The sequence below is a fragment of the Musca autumnalis genome, unplaced genomic scaffold (assembly GCF_047663935.1).
Source record: "Musca autumnalis isolate F117 unplaced genomic scaffold, ASM4766393v1 scaffold_2, whole genome shotgun sequence".
Taxonomy (NCBI): domain Eukaryota; kingdom Metazoa; phylum Arthropoda; class Insecta; order Diptera; family Muscidae; genus Musca; species Musca autumnalis.
The window spans coordinates 233527808-233545841 of NW_027411755.1; the positions used below are offsets into that span (position 1 = coordinate 233527808).

Genomic DNA, 18034 nt, shown 5'->3' on the forward strand with positions numbered 1-18034 from the left:
GATAAAGTATAAATTGTAGAAAAAATATAAATTGCTAACAAAGAAAACGCACTTTTTGAGTTATGCCACTCTTTGAGTAAATGAGCGATATATAGTTTGTGGTGTCTACAATGATTATTTCGAACAGTTACAAACGGAATGACAAACTAGGGTGGAGTGTATAATAAAAAATCTCCGCCTAAAATTATGGACAGAAAAGAAAATAAAAATTCCGTTTTTGTTCAGAATATTTTATGGTGGAGGGTATACAAAGTTCGACCAGAGGGAGTGTACTGATATTGCTCATTTTCGAATTTGATCTAAGTATGAATAAAATATTATGAAGCTCAAATTTTGGAACGAATCGGTTGATACTTTCTACAATGATCTTGCGCTCCAGCCAGCCAGCCAGATAGACGGACGACAGGGCTAAATCGAACCTAAATTACCTAAAACGAATTTCATCCCGTTATATTTAAAGTCCTATTCCATTATTTCGAGGAGTCATCGTTTTGAAAGTATTATTGTATTTATACCAACCACTCTTAGCCTAAATGCCGAAAGCATAAAAAGATATCAAAAGGGGATTTCATAGAATAATCAAAGTGACAAAATGCACTTCTGTGCGCATACTTTTTAACCCTACTGTATAAACATTTGCATTTTTATTTTGATTTTGTATTCCTCTTTTTTTTCAAAACAAAAAACACCGGTCTTTTGTTTGCTTTTAGCAAAACAAAAGAAGAGATGAACACAATGAAAATCCGGAGATAAATATCAGCTAATGGGGCTCTCCTTTGTGCATTCATTAACTCTGAGAGTAATGTTCTGTTATAAAACGAACGAAAAATAACAAACAATAACTGGATTTGAAATAAAACACGTGCTAAAAGAGTTAAACCGATGAGAATCGACAAAACTTTGAGAGTTACGTGGAGAGAAACAGCCTATGATCTCCAAAATAGAGTAAATGTAAACAAAGCACAAGCCATCCATCCATCTACCAGAGAATTTGGGGGGGGACTCCAACATTACATGTTGGAGCATCAAAACAACAATAACTCGTGAACGATGACGACTGACCGACCGGTTTAGTCGTATGTAAACAAACATACCGAACGGGTTGCATTGTGGAGATGAGCGCATGTTTCGACGGTTTTAATTTGAATAACAAAAACAAAAGTTTAATAATGAGAATTGGGTGAAAAGTTTACCACCGAAAAAAAAAAATAAAATAAATCACAATTGTGAGGAAATCAAGTGAAAAATAAAAGAAATATTGAAAATTAATTGAAATTGTAAAAAATACTTCACAGTGCCAATTAAAAAGTAAAAAAATCGAAATCAATTTGTCGGTTGTGTTTATTGGTTTGTGCGTGCCTTCATCGTCTTCGGGAACAAAGAAGAAGAAGGGCTGTCGCTTCAGCATCCGGCTGTTCGTGTATGTGCATGAAACTTTTTCCGGTAGTTTTTTTTTTTCTTTCGTAGAGTTATTCGCTGCTGTTCATTTTGCGATTTATTATAACGGTTCTTATATTGCGTATGTGAATTTGAGGAGAATTTATTTTTAGCATAATTCATTACATTAACGAGAGAGTGCAGAGCAATGTAAGAATGATGCATGCATACAAATGTTCAGTGTAGTTATGGTTCATGGTGTGTGCGTGCGTGTGTGTTCCTTATTCCTTTTCAATGCAATTGCAACTCCCTCAATTGTTGTGTGAAAGGAGGAGGGTACGCCTTGTGTAGTTTAACTTTAATTTAGAAATATGAAATTGTAACTACAAATTCCAGTGAAAGCAATTTTACAAATACACATTTATGTGTGAGTGTGTGTGTGCTTATATGTACATATGCCAAAACAACCAAACTCATCGTCATCATCATCACCCACAGTTGCCCTTTTGTGTGAACTCAACGCTGTTGGGGGAATATGTGCAAAAATATCTTTGAAGATCTAAAAGTGAAATTAAATTTCCTAGAAGAAGATGAAGAAGACAAATAAGTGAAGTAAATATGCTGCCATTTGTTTTAAGGCAATATTTTGTTTACGTGTTCTGAGGCTGAGAATGTTTATTTTTATAAAGTGAACAAAACAACAATTTTATATCGAAGGAAAATTCAAGTGTATTCATGCACATGCTATGAATGTACATGGCGGGTACATTCACTCACATTAGCCTCTTTGTGTCTTCAGATGGCATATGGATTTCATTATTAACAAAAAACTGAAATAAAGTGTATTAAATTAAACGAGAAACAAAGGAAGTTGTTTATTATTAAGTCAAAATTTTCAGAAATGAGCATTTTAAAAATATTCAAACAAAACTAATAAATTAAAATTGAAATATATGTATTTTGGTAAACAAATAATTAAAAATTGAATTATAGTGTATTCGCAATAAATTGAAATCGTTGCATACTGCAGAAGGAAACATTACATTATATGGATTTAGCATACCAATAATAATTGGTGTAATTTGATTCAGCAGTTTTGAATAAGGTAAGTTTTCTATCAAAATCATAACAAGGTATTTTATATGAAAGCAATATGCAATCCACAGCTGTGTTAGCTTAAGTTTAGTTTAGAATCACGATTCGAGTTGTGTGAGAAGGAAGGAAGTTAGTAGGCGGTTGGACTTTCGACTTTTAACTTTTTTAATTTGGGAACTAGTCCATCTTAAGACCCCCCTCACACAAAAAAAATATATTTCAAACTTAGTAATAAATGTTGTTAGTGACCTAGCCGATAAATTTAGTGGAATATATTTTCATTAGCATCATATGGCAAAAAATATTGACCAGCTCTTCTTATTATACCTGCACCATATTATGGAGGGCATAATTAAATTTGTCATTCAATTTGTGACACATCGAAATATTCGTCACAAATATTGCCCATATATACACTTTCATACGGACAAAATATGCCTCATCACAATAATGGTTTCAGACAATACCCCGCTAACATTTTTTTCCGAATTCGTACAGAATCTCTGAACAAACTTCCGATTTTGATGCCGAATTCGGTACGAAATTTGTATGGAAAGAATTGTCTAAGGAAATTCTTAAACAACTTTTAGAGTTTCACGAAGAATTCGGTCCGAATTAGGTAGTAAATTCTTGGAAAATTCGGAGAAAAATTTAGATTTTCTGAGAGAAAGCGGTCCGAATTCGGAAAAAATTCTGGAATCGGTCCGAATTAGGAAAGATATTTGAAGAAAAGTTTAAGTTGATTGAAAAAAAAATCGGAAAACATTCTTGGGCGATGACGCCCATGATATTGACAACACAGAACAAACCCCATCTCAGAGATAATTTTCATTTAATGCTCTATTTATGTAAGATTCTAATTTCGAACGTTCTAATGATTTTCCCTGTTCTTATTATTTGGTGATTAATAATAGAACAATGTGCACGTGTATGTCGAAGCTATCAACACTAGCTTGAATTACACTGTACATCATTATACCCTACACCACTATGTGGTAACGGGTATTATATGTTAGTGCATTTGTATGTAACATACAAAAGGAAGCGAGATATACCCATAGTTCCTTCTAGGGATATACATAGAATCACTTTCTGAGTCGATTTATGCATGTCCGTCCGTCCGTTCGCAACATACTGGTCGCATTTGTTGACCGATTTCGCTGAAAATTGGGGAATACCATTTTTTTAGCCGTCGGAAGATCAAGTTCGAAGATGGGCTATAACGGTCCAAGTTTTGGTATAGCCCCCATATAACGGTACCTCCCGATTTAAGGTATTTTAAGGATCTTAGCTGCATTTGTTGCCCAAACCAGCTGAAATTTTACATTTGAGGTTCCCAATGGCCTCGAAATTGCTCCACTAAAAATTGTCAAGATAGGTCCACGGTTCGGTATAGTCCCCATATAACGATACTTCCCGATTTAAGGTATTTTATGGATCTTAGCCACATTTTTTGCCCAAACTAGCTGAAATTTTACATTTGAGGTTCTCAATGGCCGCGAAATTGCTCCACTTAAAATTGTCAAGATAGGTCCACGGTTCGGTATAGTCCCCATATAACGATACCTCCCGATTTAAGGTATTTTAGGGATCTTAGCCACATTTTTTGCTTGAACTAGCTGAAATTTTACATATGTGGTTCCCAGTGGCCACGAAATTTCGCCACTTAAATTGAGCCAAATTATATCGAAATCGGTTCAGATTTGGATATAGCTCCCATATATATGTTCACCCGATTTCACGTATTTGCTGCACCAAACACGCTATATACGTCCGATTATGATGAAATTTGGAATGTTTGACTGAATTCGGTCTAGAAATAAGTGTGCCAAATTATATCGAAATCGGTTCCGATTTGGATATAGCTCCCATATATATTTTCGGCCGATTTCACGTATTTTCTGTACCAAACACGCTATATATTTCCGATTTCGATGAAATTTGGAATGTGTGACCGAATTCAGTCTAGAAATAAATGTGCCAAATTATATCGAAATCGGTTCAGATTTGGATATAGCACCCATATATATTTTCGGCCGATTTCGTGTATTTTCAGCTCCAAACACGATATATAAGTCCGATTTCAATGATATTTGGAATGTCAATGTCTGGAAATAAATGTGCCAAATTATATCAAAATCGGTTAAGATCTGGATATAGCTCCGATTTATATTTTACATATTCACAGTGGTGTAGGGTATTATATAGTCGGCCCCGCCCGACTTTGATCCTTTCCTTACTGGTTTTAAGGTAATCTTGTGCAGACAATTTGAGCTGGAAATAAATGTGCCAAATTATATCAAAATCGGTTAAGATCTGGATATAGCTCCGATTTATATTTTACATATTCACAGTGGTGTAGGGTATTATATAGTCGGCCCCGCCCGACTTTGATCCTTTCCTTACTGGTTTTAAGGTAATCTTGTGCAGACAATTTGAGCTGAGGATTTTTTGAAAGTACAGACCCAAACGTTAAAAACCCTAGTTGGGTTTTGTTGCGTCAGATCCAGCTTGGATTTTATGGCCCCACCTAAACATGGTGGGTGACGTAGGGAATGGAAGAACCAAGGAACGGTCTTGACCGGCTTTAACATGGCAAAGCCCAGGATTTATCTTGGTCCCTCTTCAATCTCAAGTGGACACTGACCTCCCCGTGGTGCCACCTGGGGAACTGCCTTTAACACCCGTTAAGAACGTTAAAAACTTGGACGTCGGCTTAGTAACCCTACCCTAGAAAAAACAGCCTACTATGAAAAAACGATAGAAAAGAAAAACAAACCCCTCTAAAGTTGACGACCCCCGCAAACGTTTTAAGGACCATGATCTGCGAATCTGCACCTGGAATGTTCGCGCACTTTATAGAGAAGGTGCAGTTTATGCATTGGCAGATGTACTTGAAAAGAACAAGGCCGACATTACTGCCATACAGGAAATACGATGGAAAGGGAAAGGCGTCACAACAACACCTAAAGGTGACGCACTGTATTATAGCTGCCATGACACAAAGCATGAGTTTGGTTGCGGATTTGTAGTTGGTCGGAGGTTAAAACATCTGGTCTCCAGCTTCACCCCAGTGAATGAAAGACTCCCTGCAATCCGATTAAAAGCAAAATTCTTCATCATCAGCTTTATTTGCACTCATGCTCCCACTGAAGGCAAGGACGAACAGATCAAAGATATATTTTGAGAGCGCTTAGAAGAAACTTATGACCATCGCCCTGCCCATGACATTAAAATTATACTAGGCGATTTTAATGGCAAAATTGGAAAGGAGAATATCTTTGGACCAACAGTCGGGAAATTCTGTCTCAACAGTGAAACATCTGACAATGGTATGAGGCTGATAGACTTTGCAGCTGCAAGAAACATGGTAGTTAGCAGTGCAAGATTTAAGCATCTCGATATTCATAAGGGCACCTGGCTGTCGCCAGATCAAAGAACAAGAAATCAAATTGATAATGTTGTGATAGATGGAAGACATGCATCAAGTGTGTTGGATGTACGATCGTTCCGAGGCGCAAACATAGACTCGGACCACTACCTTATTGCAGGAAAGGTACGTACCAGATTAAACGTAGCAAAAAAAGTGCGAACAGACACAACACGGAAGTTGGACATCGGTAAGCTGCAATCACAACAGATAGTCATAGCATATTTCACTCAACTGGCCCAACTGCTTAATAACATATCAGGACAATGGCAAAACATTGCCACTCCATGAAAACAGCCGCAAAATCAGTACTTGGATACCAGAGACCTCCACCAAGGAATCTATGGTATGACCAGGAGTGTCGTGCTGCTACCGAAGAGAAAAATGCGGCATATAGGGCTATTTTACAATCATTATCAACGCGTAGAGTACGAGAGAGGTATCGGGAGAAAAGAAGAGAGGAGAAATGTCTTTTCCGCAGGAAAAAGAGAGAGATGGAAAGGCGGGAGTGTGAACAAATCGAGATGTACAGGAGACAGAATAAAGTGCGAAAATTCTACCAAAGAGTGAAACATCAAACTGATGGCTTTGGGACTGGAACATCCTCCTGTAGAGACCAGATAGTGTGCTAAGGATATGGAAAGAGCATTTTTCCAAACTGTTGGTATCCAATAGTAGCGAAGTCGACGAAGATACCACAGTCCCAATTCCAGAAGATGGTATTGAATGTATACCACCCGACCAAGATGAGGTAAAGACAGCAATAAACCGGCTGAAGAATAATAAGGAGGCAGGAGCCGATAGCTTACCAGCCGAGCTGTTCAAAACGCTGATAAGGTGTATTCATCAGCTAGTTAGCACCACCTGGCAGGAAGAACGAGTACCCGACGATTGGAACCTGAGTATCCTGTGCCCCGTCCGTAAGGAAGAGATAAGACTTTATGCTCCAACTATAGGGGCATACGTCTTCTCCCTGTCGCCTACACGATAGTGTCAGGGATATTGTGCGAACGTCTAAAGCCCATGGTCAACGAAATAATTAGACCATACCAATGCGGCTTTAAACCTGGCAAGTTCACAATTGACCAGATATTTACCCTGCGGCAAATACTGGAGAAGACCCAAAAGATGCAGATCGACACCTACCACCTTTTTGTCGATTATAAAGCACCCTTCGACAGCCCGATACGTTCAAAGGTATTCCAAGCCATGTTTGTATTTGGTATCCCCGCAAAGGTCATTCGGCTTTGTAAAATGACTCTAACTGACACAAGATCTTCAGTTAAAATAGAAAAGAACCTCTCCGAAGAGGTTTGTACCAAAAGAAGTTTCAGGCAAGGAGACAGTCTTTCGTGTGATCTTTTCAACATGCTGCTAGAAAAGGTAATACGAGAGGCAAACGTCAAAAGATGTGGCACAATCTACACCAATAAAAATGTTACTTGCTTATGCTGATGATATAGACATCGTGGGCCGATCAGTAAAAGAAGTAACTGATACCTTTATAAAGGTCGAAGGAGAATCTGCTAAAGTGGGTCTGGCGGTAAACGGTGAGAAGACCAAGTTGATGGTGTCGACGCGCAATGCGTCCATTGAGCTCGGACCGACTGTGGAAGTTGGTTCCTATAATATTGAGGTAGCAAAAGACTTCGTCTACCTCGGCACTTCCGTAAACACAACAAACGACATCAGGTGTGAAATAAAAAGGAAGAATTGTATTGGCCAACAGATGCTACTTTGGCTTAAGTAAGCACTTTAAAAACAAAGCCACAACTCGTCAAACAAAAATAACGCTTTACAAAACACTGATACTACCCGTGCTGATGTATGGTTCCAAAGCCTAGGTACTTGCGCAAGCAGATAATGCAGTGCTTGGCGTGTTTAAGAGAACAATTCTTCGAAAGATCTACGGACCGATCTGTGTCATCGACGTGAATATCGACGTCGTATGAACCACGAGCTGTATCAGCTATACAACGACATCAATATAGTTAAACGTATCGAGATGCAGCGTTGGCTAGGCCATATAATAAGAATGAGCGATGACGAACCCGCTAAAAAGGCGTATAAATTGGAGCCACATGGCGGTGCACGCAGAATTGGAAGGCCAAAGAATAGATGGCGCAAACAAGTGGATGAAGAGATGACAAGGAGCGGTATTCCAAAAAGCGAAGCACGAAACAGAGAGAATTGGAGATCGTTTCTTAGTTCGGTCTATGAAACAAATGTTCTGTAATGGGCCAGCTAAGTAAGTAAGTAAGAAGTCCAAGACCTGTAGAGTGAAACAGGGAGTTGTCCAGGGAGTGGCCAGCTAAGTACGTAAGTTGTGTGGAACTTTAAACAAAAATTCTGTGGAATTTCCAATAGAAAGTTTTGGTATAGACCCACAACCGAATTTTGGCAGTAACAAAAAAAAGCAGAATTTCACTTTAGGACTTTTGCATGTTATCATCCATCCTCTTCCTCATACAAAACTCTACTTTTACTTTCGAATATTAATCTTCAGTAGTGTAGATAATATAAACAACAAACGACACAGTGCAATAGACGAAATCATAACATACTACATACAGACATACGTATTCGCAAGAATTTCATATGTATTTCTGTGAATATGGAGAACTTGATTCTTTATAACTCATCATTTTAATGTTATGTATGTATTATGTATATAGTTTCATGTGTGTATTTTCCATTCATGAAACCAAATCTTCTTTAAAAGCAAAAAACTACTTCGACAGAAGTTTGCAAAAATTCCAATAATTCCTTGGATATTTCAAAGAGAGAAGAATTAAGTTTCACATTGCAGTCTATCGTTACTTATCGACAGTATCCCGGAGTAATGAGGAAAGAATATATTCCCGTCTTAGCACTTTTCTAAATAGTTTGATGCGAATTATGCGTGGCAAATATGATTGCCTTGAAGAAATCCAACTAATGGAACACTAGGAAGAGACAATAAATTGATGTACTAAATTAATGAAATATGAAAATAACATCAAAAAGGAACGAAGCGAACGTCACGAACAACATGACGGACAACACTCTAAAAATAGGCGTAATATTTTGTGTGTTAAATTAATTGCCTTTTTTAAGTGTTTTAAAAATACCAGAGGCAGTCGTGAATAGGAGGGAGGTGTAATGTTACTAATTGTATTTTAAAATTATGATTTTCTTTTTTTTTTTTGGCTACCAGACACCATTTTCTTGGTTGTTTTTAAAGTAAAGTTAATAAATCATTCTATGGTGATGGGCATAATGCAATCAGAGGGTGATTAATGAGATGGTGATGATTGTTTTAAATATTATGTGTCTAAATATTTCGAATAAAATGTTTATTTATTTCCTAAAAATGTTAGCGTCCAATAAGTTTTTTTTTAATTTTGAAGGACATTCCAATCAAATAGCGATCATACATTACCTTTCTAATTGATTGTATTGGCAATCCTTTCGCAGTATTATAGGTCTATCTGTACTGCGACATTTATTTATTTTTTTCTTTCCAACATCTCTCACAAGTAGATGCTCCATATCTGAAAATCGTGTCAAAAGTAGACCGGCAAGCAAAGAGGAACCATAAACACAAGAAAATCTACAAACATTATTTTTCATCAACATCATCCAGAGCATAATAAATGATGAATATGAAGTTGGTATACACAAACACCCAAACATATGGACCTATAACTGGTGGAACAGAAGAGTATCTAAAATGACAATAAAAGACAATTACTCATAATGTATGATGACAGTGACAGCAAAAAAGCAACAGAAGAGGAGACTCACATGAAAGCCTTTGTACAAAAACCTACTAGCTCCACAACCTGAGTTTAGGGTGTAAGGGACACAACAACTGAAAACTGTTCAACGTGGAGCAAATTGGGATTTTTTGTTTTATAAAAAAAACAATCCTGAACTATTTTCCATGCTTAGGTTGGTTAAGAATAATAATAGCTGCAGCAACCTCAACAGCTAGCATTATTAAATGCAGGCTATAGAACAAAAAGAAAATCCACTACCACACAAGTATTACAAAATTTGCTGCTGTACTTGTCACCCCATTTTTGTGTGCAGTCCCTGGAAGCTGTAATAACACAACACAATTGACAACAAGTGACTTTTTGTTCCATCCTGGAGTAATTTGTTTCTTTGGATTGGTGTTTTTGTGGGGTATTATGAAAACAGCATAATGATGACAAACAGTGGAGCCATGAACCCTACTGGAATATGTGGGGCTAGAGTGGTTTTAACAAATCGATGCCGGATTTGTTTATGCGGCATCCTCCTAAAATTTTTAGTTTTGTTAAAAATTAAGATTTCCAAAGTTTGAGCTCAATCGGATATGTTACCAAGGCGAATTTGTATCGGACCAAAGGCGAATTTTCGGTGCTCGAGTTATAAGTTTCTGTGGCTCAGAAGTTTCAAACACAACGAAATATTTTACCCTTTAATGGTGACGACTCCCGAAAATATCCTAATGTTACTGCCTTGAATAAAGATCAACGGCATGACATACATTTTTATACCCTCAGCCTTTAGGCTAGAAAGGGTATATACACTTTCATACGGGCAAAATGTGCCTCATCGAAATAATGGTTTTAGACCCCAAGTATGTTTGGACGATTTGGTCCAAAAGTTGGCTATCGCAATATTTGGTCCAAACTTAGTTTAAGTTCGAAGATGGGTTATATCGGTCCACTCCTTCCGGTACCTCCCCCACAAAAGTTCCAAAATGTTCGGAAAATTTGTGGGCACGATAACTCTTGAAGGGAGTAACCGATTTGGTCCATACTTTGCACATGGTGAAATTTCTACCAGACTTAGATGAGGTTCCAATATGGACTCAATCGGTCCACTCCTTCGGGTACCTCCCACACAAAATTTCGGATAAGTTCAGTTTAGGACGTGCTCTCGAATCGCTTTGATTTTTGTTGCAGCAACTTGTATTCACTTCCCCCCATACGACGGTATAAGTTTCATCAGGGGCAAGTCCATACTTCCTGAGAAAATGGCCGGAAAGGTGCAAAAAGCCCCTATGACACCTTGTGTAATGGTTGGAGCGCAAGATAACTCTCGAACGGATCTGTCGATTCGGTCCAAAATTTGGCCTTCATAATATTTTATCAAAACACAGTTGAAGTTCAAAGATGGACAATATCGGTCCACTCCTTCAGGTACCTCCCCCACAAAACTTCAAAAATGTTCGGAAAAATTTTGCGCACGATAACTCTTTAAGGGAGTGAGCGATGTAATCCATACTTTGCACATCCTAATATATCTACCAGATATAGATCAGGTTCGAATATGGACTATATTTGTCTACTCCTTCTGGTACCTCTCTCACAAAATTTCGGATAAGTTCACTTTAAGACCTGCTCTCGAATCACTTTGATTTTTGTTGAAGCGATTTGCATTCGCTACCTCTATTACGACGTTAAAAGTTTTTTCAGGGGCAAGTCCATATTTCTTGGGAAAACAGCCCGAAAGGTGTAAAAACCCCCTATTTCGCACATATGTGGCGGTCGGAGAGCACGATTACTCTCGAACTGTTCAACCGATTTGGTCCAACATTTTCGGTGCGATTTCGTCCAACATTTCCGGTTCACAACTTTCGGTACTTCTCGCCACTATTTAAAAAATGTCACTAATGCTAGGACGTTATCACTTGAATGGGTCAACCATTTTGGTCCAAACGTTGGATCTTCTAATATTTTCTCAAATTTTAGTTTAACTTCTAAAACGGCCCATATCGGTCCTGCCCAAGGATACCTACCCTACCAAAGGTTTAACATTTGTGTCTTAGTGCAGTTAATTCCTAACCCACATTTTTGTCGGGAAGTTCAAATGTCCAAAAAGGGTCACAAAATTCTGAAGAGATCTTAAATACATTCGATCTGTCCGCAGGTGAAAGTTTCACTTCACATTGGCTGAGGGTATATATCTGTCGGCAAAGCCGACTGACACTTTTTTACTTGTTTTTTATATTTTCAGTAAAAAATTCTGTTTCATTTTTAACAGAAAATGATATCGAACTTTTAACAGAAAATGCTGTTGAATTTATAATAGAAAATTGTGATTAATTTTCAAAGGAAAATGTTGTTGAATTTTCAATAGAATATTTTATTGAATTTTCAATAGAAATTTTTTGTTTAATTTTTAACATTAAATTTTGTTGAATTTTCAATAGTAAATTTTGAGATTTTCTATAGAATATTCTGTTGAATTTTCAACAGATAATTCTCTTAAACTTTTAGTAGAATATCCTGTTAAAAATTCAACAACACATTCTACAGAATTTTCCAATGAAAATTCTACAGAATTTTCTAATAAAAATTTCACAAATTTCCTCTATAAAAACTTCAAAATAATTATCTCTTTTGAAAATTCACCACAAATTTATAAAACTTAATACACTTTTCTTTTGAAAATTCCATAGATTTTTCTTGAAATTTCCGCAGATTTTTTTTTTTAATTTAACAGAATCTTCAATCGAAATATCAACAGAATTTTCTGTTGAAAAGTAATTAGGAGATACTGTTACTGTTCTATCAAAAATTCTACGGAATGTTATATTAAATTCTACAGAATTTTTATTAAAAAATTCTACAGAATTTTATATTGAAAATTCTACAAATTTTCTATTGAAAGTTCAACAGATTTCTCTATAAAAAAATTTTAACTAATTGTTTATTTAAAATTCCACAGAATTTCCTATTTAAAATTCGGTAGAATTTTTTATAGAATATTTATCAGAGTTTTCTATTGAAATTAAAATTTCAACAGAATTTCTACTTAAAATATTCTATTGAAAATTTCAAATAATTTACTATTGAAAATTCAACTGAATTTTCTATTGAAAGTACAATAAAATTTTCTATTGAAAGTTCATCTAATTTTTTGTATTGAAAATTCAACAGAATTTTTCAGCAGTATTTTCGATTGAAATATCAACAGAATTTTCTTTTTAAAACTAATCAGAAGTTACAGTTGAAAATTCACAGAATTTTCCATTAAAAATTCAACAGAAATTTGTATTGAAAATTCCACAGGACTTTGTAATAAAAATTCCGTAAAATTTTTCAATGAAAATTCAACAGAGTTCTTGCTTAAAATTTAAAAGAACTTTTGTTGAAAATTTAACAGAATTTCATGTTAAAACTTTAACAAATTTATCTCTTGAAAATTTCACAATATTTTCGGTTTTCAGGATTTTCTATTAAAAATATTCAATAGAAAATTTCAAATAATTTACTGTTGAAAATTCAACAGAAATTTCTGTTGAAAATTCAACTGAATGTTCTATTGAAAGTTCAACAACATCTTTATAGAAGTTTTTGTATTGAAAATTCAACAGAATTTTGCAGAAGAATTTTCGATTGAAAAATCAACAGAATTTTCTTTTTAAAACTTATCAGAAGTTACAGTTGAAAATTTCACAGAATTTTCCGTTAAAAATTAAACAGAAATTTGTATTGAAAATTCCACATCATAAAATTTTATGTATTAAAAATTCAACATAATTTTGCAGCAGAATTTTCGATTGAAATATCAACAAAACGTTCTTTTTAAAACTAATCCGAAGTTACAGTCGAAAATTTCACAGATTGTTCCGTTGAAAATTCAACAGGATTTTGTATTAAAAATTCCGCAACATTATCTATTGAAAACTCAACAGAATTCTTGATTAAAAGTTAAAAGAACTTTTGTTGAAAATTCAACAGAACTTCGTCAGATTTATCTCTTGAAAATTTCACAAACTTTTCGGTTTTAATTTTCACAGAATTTTCGATTGAAAATGCATACTATTTTCTAATAAAATTCAACATTATTATGAAAAATTCTATCGATTTTTAAAAGGAAATTCTGCGGAATATCAAATAGATAATTTTTTTGAAGTTTTGATAGATAAATCGGTTGAACTTTCAATAGAAAATTTGTGGAATTTTCATAAGAATTCAACAGAATTCTTGCTTAAAATTTAAAAGAACTTTTGTTGAAAATTCAACAGAATTTTATGTTAAAACTTTAACCGATTTATCCCTTGAAAATTTCACAATATTTTCGGTTTTAATTTGTTTTCAATACAAACAATTCTATAAAAATGTTGTTGAACTTTTAATAGAACATTCAGTTGAATTTTCAACAGAAAATTCTGTTGAATTTTCAATTGAATATTTTTAATAGAAAATCCTGAAAACCGAAAATGTTGTGAAATTTTCAATACATAAATCTGTTAAAGTTGTAACACGAAATTCCGTTGAATTTTCAACAAAAGTTCTTTTAAATTTTAAGCAAGAATTCTGTTGCATTTTCATTGGAAAATTTTGCGTCCTGTAGAATTTTCAATAAAAATTTCTGTTGAATTTTTAAGGGAAAATTGTGTGAAGTTTTCAACTGTAACTTCTGATTAGTTTTAAAAAAATTCTGTTATATTTCAGTCGAAAATGCTGCTGAAAAATTCTGTTGAATTTTCAATACAAAAAATTCGTTGAACTTTCAATAGAAGATTTTATTGAACTTTCAATAGAACTTTCAGTTGTTTTTTCAACAGAAAATTGTGTAGAATTTTTAATAGTAAATTATTTGAAATTTTCAATAGAATATTTTTAATAGAAAATCCTGTTGAAATTTTAGATTCAATAGAATTTTCAATATGAAATTTTGTGCAATTTTAAATATTTAAAACATTTTGAAAGTTGCGGAACTTTCAATAGAAAATTTGTAGAATTTTCAATATAAAATTTTGTAGAATTTTCAATATAAAATTTTGTAGAATTTTCAATAAAACATTCTGTAGAATCTATATATATAAAAATGGTGTAAAAAATGTATAGTAATTCATAAAATGAGAACGGCTAGGCCGATTTCTGTAAAATTTTTTGTCAGTTATTCGCATTTTCGAGGAGAAGGTCTTTGCGGAAGAAAATTTTGGAAAATCCCTCTGGAAAAGTCGGAAAATTGGAAAAATCGAAAATTGAGTTTTTGTATGAAATTTTATTTCTTAATAGCGAGACGAAGTTCGCCGGGTCCGCTAGTTCAATATAAAATTCTGTAGAATTTTTGATAGAGCAGTAACAACAGTATCTCCTAATTAGTTTTCAACAGAAAAATCTGTTGATATTTCGATCGAAAATTCTATTACATTTTTAACAAAAAATTCTGCGGAAATTGCAAGAAAAAATCTATGGATTTTTCAAAAGAAAATTGTGTTAAATTTTCATTAGAAAATTGTGGTGAATTTTCAGTAGATATGTAAAAACGAATTAGTGGGCTTAGCCGACAGTGATATACCCTCAGCCTATGTGAAGTGAAAGTTTCATCTAAGTATTAGGGTCTTTTCCGAATTATTGGACATTTTTTGACGAAAACATGTGGATTAGGATTAAAGTTCAAAAATGTACTTAAAGGAATGTCCATTATGGAAGTGGGTCTTATTTTGGAAGTCATATCTTTTCGATAGATATCGAACCCACTAGTCATTTCAGTGGGTCATCGTATAACTTTTGGGCCAGTATGTCAGAAATCATCGACTTGTCCACGGATAACATAATATCACTGTAAACAGGACCACAACGAACAGCATATTTATACATTTCCAGACCCTAAACTGCATTTAGACACAAATGTTCAACTTTTGTCGGGGAGGTACCTTAAAGAGTGGACAAATATAGTCCAATATGGGCCATTTTAAAAGTTAAGCTAAATTTTGGCAAAATATTAAGGGATCCAAAGTTTGGACCAAATTGGTTGCCCCATTCAAAGATATCGTGCATACTATTTTAGTGATTTTTTTTTAATATTGGCAAAGTACCGGAATATGTGGAGCTGTATTGCCCATCTTCGAACTGCAACTAAGTTTGGACAAAATATGACGAAGGCCAAATTTTGGACCAAATCGGTTGATCAGTTCGTGAGCTATCGTGCTCTCCAGCCACTATTCCAGCCATGTAAATACATATTTGAGATATTTTCTCAGGAAGTATGGACTTGCCCCTGATGAAACTTGTACCGTCGTAAGGTGGCGCAGTGAATACAACTTCTTACAATAAAAACCAAAGCGATTCGACCGCAGGTCCTAAACAGAACTATTCCGAAATTTTGTGTGGGAGGTACTCGAAGGATTGAGCCCATATTGGAACCTCATCTGGTAGAAATTTTACGACCAAAGTATGGACCAAATCGGTTACTCCCTTCAAGAGTTATCATGCGCATACATGTTCCGTACATTTGCGAACTTTTGTGGGAGAGGTTCCGGAGGGAGTGGACCGATATAACCCATCATCGAACTTAAACTAAGTTTTGACAAAATATTACGAAAGCCAAATTTTGAAGCGAATCGGGTGATCCACTCGAGAGCTATCGTACGCTCCAGCCAGCCAGACAGACGGACGGACATGGCTACTTAAACTCCAAATTGTGTGAAACGGATTTAGTTCAAACATAGTTGGGGTCTAAAACCATTATTTCGATGAGGCACATTTTTCCCGTATGAAAATTTATATACCCTGGTTAGCATAATTGCTGAGGGTATAAAAATGCAGTGAAATTTTCAACAGACATTTATGTTGAAGTTTCAATAAAAAATTAAGGTGAATTTCCAACAAAAAATATTTTTATTGATTTTTGAACAAAATTGAAATTTGAATTTCCAACAAAAATTCTTTTGAAATAGCAAATGGTGATAAGTCTTCATTAGAGAATTGTGGTGCAATTTCTATAGAAATTAATTTTGTTGAATTTTAAACAAAAATGTTCATTATAACATTGTGGTGAATTTTCAACAGAAAAATGCAGTAAACTTTCAACAGATAATTCTGTTGAATTTCTAACGAAAATTTTGTTGAATATTCAATAAAAAATCATTTTGTTGATTTTAGAACAAAAAAATTAAATTTGAATTTCCAACAAAAAATTGAGTTGAATGTGAAATTTTGCTGAATTTGAAAAAGCAAATGGTGATAAATTTTCATTAGAAAATTGTGGTGAAATTTCCACAGAAAATGCAGTGAAATTTTCAACAGACAATTCTGTTAAAGCTTCAATAGAAATGTTTGTTTTATTTTCAATAGAGAATTCTCTTGGATTTTCAACTGAAACTTCTACGAAAGTTTCTACAGAATATTTGGTTGAAATTTTTACAACACATTCTGTGGACTTTTCATATTTTCAATAAAAAAATATTTATTCAAAATTTCACAGAATTTTCTACTGAAAACACAATGCAATTTATAAATAAAAATTCATCATAATTTTTTATTGAAACTTCTATAAAATTTTAAAAATCTGTTGAATTTTCAACAACAATTTTTGTTGAATTTTAGACAAACATTTTGGTGATTTTTTTATAGAAAATTCTGTTAAATTTTCGACAGAAAATACTGTTGAATTTTACACAGAAAATGCTGTTGAATTTTTAAAAGAAAATTTTGTTGAATTTTTAATAGAACCTTCTGCTGAATTTCAATAATAAATTCTGTTAAATTTTCAATAATAAATTCTATTGAATTTTCATAGAAAGTCTGTTGAATTTTCGATGAAAATTCCTGTAGAACTTTCAATAATGATTCATTGAATTTTCAGCACAAATTGTTGTAACATAATTTTTTTTATTTTATCTAATTTTGAAGATAATTTTGTGAATTTCCACATGAAAATATCACCACCTAGAATTTATCTGACAACACAGACTCCAAAGACTGTATTCAGGGATGCTAAATGAAATACTTCTTTCTATGATCCACAGTGGGTTCTTGTTGAATAGATTCGTTATTCATTTCAAATCCCTATGATTCGTTTTTTGCACAAACGATAAGCTTATGTCAAAGCAAAAAGTATTTAGTTCAACAATGTATTCTCCCCACAGCACATGGATCAGAGGCCATAGCAACAACAATTGCAACTGTAAAACTGCAATTTTAAATACATATCTACTACTGACATTGCCACAACTCTTTGTAACCCAACATTGGAACACTAAATGATTTCCTTCTTGCAAAATTGCCGATTCAAGAATACGACAAATGCACTCACGAACTCTTCTCACACAATCAGCACTAAGAATCCCAGTAGTGGCTGAGCAGCAAGGGTCCAGTTTAGTTTGGGGTGAATTGCATTTTCACTAGAATCTTTAGG

The 18034-nt window shown here is 34.3% G+C and overlaps 1 protein-coding gene across 10 annotated transcripts in view; it reads left to right on the forward strand.

The window, feature by feature from the left end:
- The first annotated feature begins 1072 nt into the window (after positions 1 to 1072).
- CadN (neural cadherin) overlaps positions 1073 to 18034 on the forward strand; it is a 792724-nt gene continuing 775762 nt past the window's right edge. For 8 of the 10 annotated variants that reach the window (XM_073971033.1, XM_073971023.1, XM_073971025.1 and 5 more), the window contains exon 1: positions 1077 to 2482. The gene's annotated coding sequence lies outside the window, so the exon portion shown is untranslated. Of the gene's footprint in view, positions 2483 to 18034 lie in introns of all 10 variants that reach the window. The other 2 variants (XM_073971019.1, XM_073971020.1) reach the window with 2 other exon arrangements.